Raw genomic sequence first — 5,920 nt, 5'->3', positions numbered from 1 at the left:
TAGTAGCATATACCCAGTTCAAGTGTTCTGAGGAATACAGTGCAAAGGAAGGCTCCCTCAGAGGCCCTACCCAGAGGCCCCATGGTGCAGGGAGTTGAGTGAGTTACAAAAGGAGGCCCAGTGTTAGAGACTGAATTTCCAAGGAAAAACATTTTAAACATTGATTCTTTCCCTCCCTCTCTCCAGTTTATCTGTAACTCTTATTCTTTTTGCCTCTTTCTCTAATTAAGAGGGAAAGGAAGAGCAAGCTGAATATTTTAGACCAAGCAACTAACCTTTTTCTGCAGAATTCATTTCTTTGCAGGCACCCTGTGTTGCCAAGAGGGTTCACCAAGCAATGCTCCACAGTGCCTCCTCCTGGACATCTGTCCCAGTCAGTCATCCTTCTACCAGTGGTGGAGCCTTCAGGCTGATCCATCTCTGTTTCCAGGTCAACAAACAAGTGCTTCTCCTCCCTCCAGATATAAGACTGTTAAAAAACAAAATTCAACCAAGTGAATTTGAAGACCTAATTGGCTTTATTAAGTGATTCATGAATTGGGCAGCATTCCATCTAGCAAATATAAAGATGCTGGAAGAGTTGTACAAATGGAAGGTTTTTTATAGGAAGGAGGAGGGGGCAAGGAAGTTATTAGCAAAAGAAACATAAGGATTGTTTCTGGCCAAGAAGATTCTTGGGGAGGAAGGGCACAGCAGGGTTTGTATCATGCAGATTACCTCACAAGTGCCGATGAGGAAATATCAGATTGACTATTAAAAGGTCACACTCCTGGGATAGGTTGAAACTATAATTAAGTCTTGGTTTGCTGCCTGCTGGAGGGCGGTGGGGGGCAAATTCCTTCATTTTGGGCTTGTTGCCTCTTTTTTTAACACACGTTCTATCTGACTCTGAAGATTTGGTCATAAACACAGCTGTGAATAGCACCAGGTCTTAAGAGAAGCTAGTCTTGGTGCAAAACAATCAATAGTAACACCTCATGATCAAGTCAAAGCTGAACCTTCTTTCCTTGGCCTCACACTAGGAGAGTGTCCAGGTCACAGCTGGGCATTGCCCTTCTTTACCCAGAAGCAGAAGGGAAGAACCTTAAACTTTCTCATAATGAATCAGAGTGCAAGGACTCATCCTCTGGGTGAGTGCCACAGCTGAGCAATGTGGCTGGCAGATGGGGTTGGAAATGTTTGCTGTCTGTAACAAAGAAATCACAGTTATTCTAATATTAATATTAATATTTCCATTCAGCTTTCTTTGGTTGGCATTTGCCAGGTATTCCTTTTCTATCCCTCTATTTTCCACTCTCCTCTGTTTGATATACATTGAACATAGGATGAAACACCATGAATCTGACATCACTCTTGTTTCTTCTACCGGCCAACTTAGCCCACACGCACTCAGTTAAGTTCCCCCAAATGCAGCACAGGGCAGGGACCCTACATTGCTGAGTGGACAGGTGGGGGGTCCAGAAGATGTCACTTGAATTCTCATGATTGATCTTTCCCCTGTCATGCTTATGATTGGGAGAACATGCAGTCATGCTTGGGACTAAGTGTTAAAACTTTGTTAAAAAAGTAAAAGAGGTTAACTAGAGCTAACTTTTTACCAAGTGTGGCCTGATAACAATTCTTTCCTGAGACTTTTCCCAGGATTAAATTCACAGTATTATTTAAGTAAATATTTAATAACTAACAGGCAACAGTCAATGTGTGTCTATCCTGTGTGGAATAGTGGTTCAGAGAGCGGTTAACAAAGGAACAGAAGTCTGCAAACCTGGCTTTCAGGTGTTGCTTGCTGGGACTGTGACCAAGACATAAATATAAAGTCATTATTAGTAGAGCCTGGGGATTAAGTGCATGGGCTTTGGAGTCAGGCAGATCTGAAAACTAATCTCAGTTCTGCCACTTATTAGACATGTTAGCTAACTTCTGTAAGAACGAGTTTCCTCTCCCTCAGGATAGGGGCAATAATTCTACCTCATAGGAATTTTGGAAGGATCACTTGAGAAAATGTACATGGTATGCTTTAAAACTGGAGCCTTAGTTTGTCTCAGTACATTACTTTGGGAGAATGAGAAGTCAGGTCTTGCACTGAAGGGGCTATTTTTTCAACTATAACAGAGAAGGCTTGCATCCAGAATATCCTGAAAATCATGAGATGAGCAGAGAATTTGGGGAAAATGAGCAAAAGAACTGAACAGGCACTTTTCAGGGGAAGATACTGAGGTGGCCAATGAACATAGAAGAAGGTGGGTGTTCAACCTCACTATATTGGGAAATGCAAAGCAAAACCATGGTGAGCTGCCATACACACTCACCAGCGCAGCTAGCCAGAGGATGATTGGCAATACCAGGTGTTGGTGAGAGTATAGTGTGTGGGTATGTGAATTAATGCAGCCACTTAGGAAAATAGCTCAGCATGCCTACTGAAGTGAAGGATGAGCGTGGCCCATAGCCCAGCAATTCCATGTGCATCAGGAGATATGTGCAAGAATGCTCATAGCAGCATTGTTGCAATGACCATAATCTGGAATTGGCTCAGATGCTATTCAACAGTAGAGTGGGTAAATGGATTTATTTTCATGCAATGAAGATAAATTAATTTCATCTGCATATAACAATATGGATGCATCTCAAATGTGATATTGAGCAAAAGAAGCTGAACACAAAAGAACACATACTGTGAGATTCCCTGGGTGTGAAATTCACAAGCTGCAAGGCAAAACTCAAATTTGGAGATGCATATTTGGTGATGGATGATCAAAAGGAACAGGGGAGTGATTACCTTAAATGTCAGGGTAGAGGCTACCTTTGATGGGGAATGAGGGGTTAGTGAGAAGGGGGGACTGGGTAGTTTCTTGAGTGCTAGCAGTGTTGTGTTTCTTTTTTAATTTAGGCAACGCTTATACGAGTGTTTGCTTTGTGATAATTCTCTCAGATGCATATTTTTGTTTTGTAAACTCTTTCTGTATGTGGGTCATATTTCACCACAAAAAGGCTAAGAAAAAGAAAATACATGTAAAACTTTAGCACGGTGTAAGTTCTCATTAAATAAAGTAGTTGTTGCTGGGGTCATGATGGGCAGCAAGATGGCGTCTGCCAGCAGGGTCGTTCAGGTAGTCAAGCCACATACTCCATTAATAAGGTTCCCTGACAGAAGAGACAATCCTAAACCTAACATATCAGAAGTTTTGAGATCACAGGGCTACTGCCTCACTCTTCTTCAATTTCACAGCATTCTAAGGGAAGTAAATCCCCAGATTTGCTGATGCATCAGGGTCCACCAGACACTGCAGGAATAATAAAAACATTACCTCAGAAATACAGAAGGAAACTTGTATCTCAAGAAGAAATTGAATTTGGGGCGCCTGGGTGGCTCAGTCGTTAAACATCTGCCTTCGGCTCAGGTCATGATCCCAGGATCCTGGGATTGAGCCCCGCATCGGGCTCCCTGCTCTGCGGAAAGCCTGCTTCTCCCTCTCCCACTCCCCCTGTTTGTGTTCCCTCTCTCGCTGTCTCTCTCTCTGTCAAATAAACTAATAAAATCTTTTTTTTTAAAAAAAAAGAAGAAATTGAATTTATCCAACCTGGAGGTCCAGAATAATCACTGACAGTGTGGCTGCTGTTTGTCATCAGACAAAAGACTAGTCTTTACAATAAAGGACTTCCAAAATGGCATAGGAGAAATTATATAGTAAACAACTTGAATAAATACTCTGCAAAAAAAAAAAAAATCTAGAAAATTAGATGGACAATTGTATCTCCTAATATATGTATCTTGGTCTGCTTCTCCACAAGCTTACCTAATTGTTTATATGCTTATTAAAGTATACACTTTTAAATGTTAGCCTATTAATTTACTCTTGATTATCAAGTATTACCGGTGTTGAGCTACTAAAAGCCCACAATATCTAGTAAACTATCACAGGTTTCCCATGATTTCCCTTTTGTTTCAGTTTCTTTTTAGACATGGAAAGATTTATTAGAATTGCTGCTTTTGGAAAGTGATTTTCCTGAAATTGGATGAGGATCAGTGAAAGAATGACTCCATTATTTGTTCTTAGTTTTCTTCCCCTTTTTTCATTCACAAAGTTACTGGAGTATAACTAGTTTAAAAAGTGTATCCTACACTAAGTGATAAAAATATAGTCAAGTTAAAACAGGTGACTTTGTGGTATTAAAACCGGGAGTTAATACAAAAGATTATTTGTAACCTATATTCAGAAGAAAATACCAGAGTAAAATGGAAAATAAGAGATCAAAATGAATATAACCTAGAAATAGGTGTTTGATTAGAAATTGCAACTTACTATGTTATTAGGGGTATTAAGAAAGTTTTATTCTTTATTTTACTTTATTCTTTATTTTATTTGTTTTGATTGTCATCATCTGTGCAAATTCTGGAAACCACTAACTTTCTCAAACTTAATGTCTGAAAGTCTCATAAAATCAACCTAAATATTTATCTTATTAAGGCAATTTGTGAAACTTTAATAGGGTCTTACAGTGCCAAGGGTATGTATTATTGTGAAAGTAAAGCCTCACAAAGCTAAATAAATTTTCTTCCATACCTTGAAAAAAAAATAAAGTAGTTGTTGGTTTTCTTAATATTAATTTGAAGATGCTTCATTGGAACTGCAAAACTAGATGAAATACTTCAAACTGACAACTCTCTTTCTAGTAGTAAAAGCTAAGACAAAAACAGAATGTGCCTAGCCCCAGAGTGCATCAGGAGATGCAGCTGGATAGGGACTTTTTCCCTGGGTGTTAACCAAGCCAGCAGGCTGCAGGCAACTGCAGAGCACAGAGCCTTTTTTTTTTTTAATTTTTTATTGTTATGTTAATCACCATACATTACATCATTAGTTTTAGATGTAGTGTTCCATGATTCATTGTTTGTGCATAATACCCAGTGCTCCATGCAGAACGTGCCTCTTTAATACCCATCACCAGGCTAACCCATCCTCCCACCACCCTCCCCTCTAGAACCCTCAGTTTGTTTTTCAGAGTCCATCGTCTCTCATGGTTCGTCTCCCCCTCCGATTTCCCCCTCTTCATTCTTCCCCTCCTGCTATCTTCTTTTTTTTTTTTTTCTTAACATATATTGCATTATTTGTTTCAGAGGTACAGACCTGAGATTCAACAGTCTTGCACAATTCACAGCGCTTACCAGAGCACATACCCTCCCCAGTGTCTATCACCCATTCACCCCATCCCTCCCACCCCACCCCTGAGCACAGAGCCTTTTAAGGCCGTGTTCAGCAGAAGCCAGAATTACCTAGGCTGTGTAAGCAAGATTTTCTGAAGGTAGAGACAGCTATGGACATTTTATGAAACCTTCCCTGGTGATTCTAACCTGCAGCCAGAGTTGAAAAATCTGTGCCAGTGCTGAGGTGGAGGATGGCAACTGCTGTCAGAGGAACATCGGCTCCCAAGAAGAATAGATACCCCAGAGGTGGAGCAGAAGAGTCCTCAGCAGACCCCACGCTCTTAAGGAATTTTGTGTAAGAGGCCGAGAAGAGTAGTGGTGGGAGTGCCTCCTCTGAGTAACAAGTTGGGAGAAGTTTGTTTCTTAAAGCAGCATAGCTTCTGTGTTCACAGTAGTACCTTATGTCCCCTTCAGTGTTTGATCTTAGAATTAATTTTTCGGAGAAGGACATTGGCATCCCTTGGGTTCAGCATCATCCTGGATAACAACAGACACCAGTTGTTAAAAATATGATTTTCAGACCTCCTAAGAAATTTTGACTTTTTAATCACTTAAAAAGTTATAAGCTATTTCAATGCTCTAACAATAATCAAAAATGTCAACTTATATATTTATGAGTCTCTCCCAAGACACATGTGCCTCTAGAGACAAAAGACATGAAATGAAATGAAGATAAGAGAAACTGAGTTTGGGGCGCCTGGGTGGCTCAGTCGTTAAGCG

The 5,920-nt window shown here is 40.3% G+C and overlaps 1 pseudogene; it reads left to right on the top strand.

The window, feature by feature from the left end:
- Positions 1–3,063: 3,063 nt before the first annotated feature.
- On the top strand, positions 3,064–3,379 carry LOC144380140 (alpha-ketoglutarate dehydrogenase component 4 pseudogene; annotated as a pseudogene).
- The last annotated feature ends 2,541 nt before the right edge of the window (positions 3,380–5,920 follow it).

This window comes from Halichoerus grypus, chromosome 14 (genome assembly GCF_964656455.1).
Source record: "Halichoerus grypus chromosome 14, mHalGry1.hap1.1, whole genome shotgun sequence".
NCBI classification, from domain to species: Eukaryota; Metazoa; Chordata; class Mammalia; order Carnivora; family Phocidae; genus Halichoerus; species Halichoerus grypus.
The sequence above is the reverse complement of the archived record's forward strand: the minus strand, read 5'-3'. Positions and strand labels throughout refer to the sequence as shown.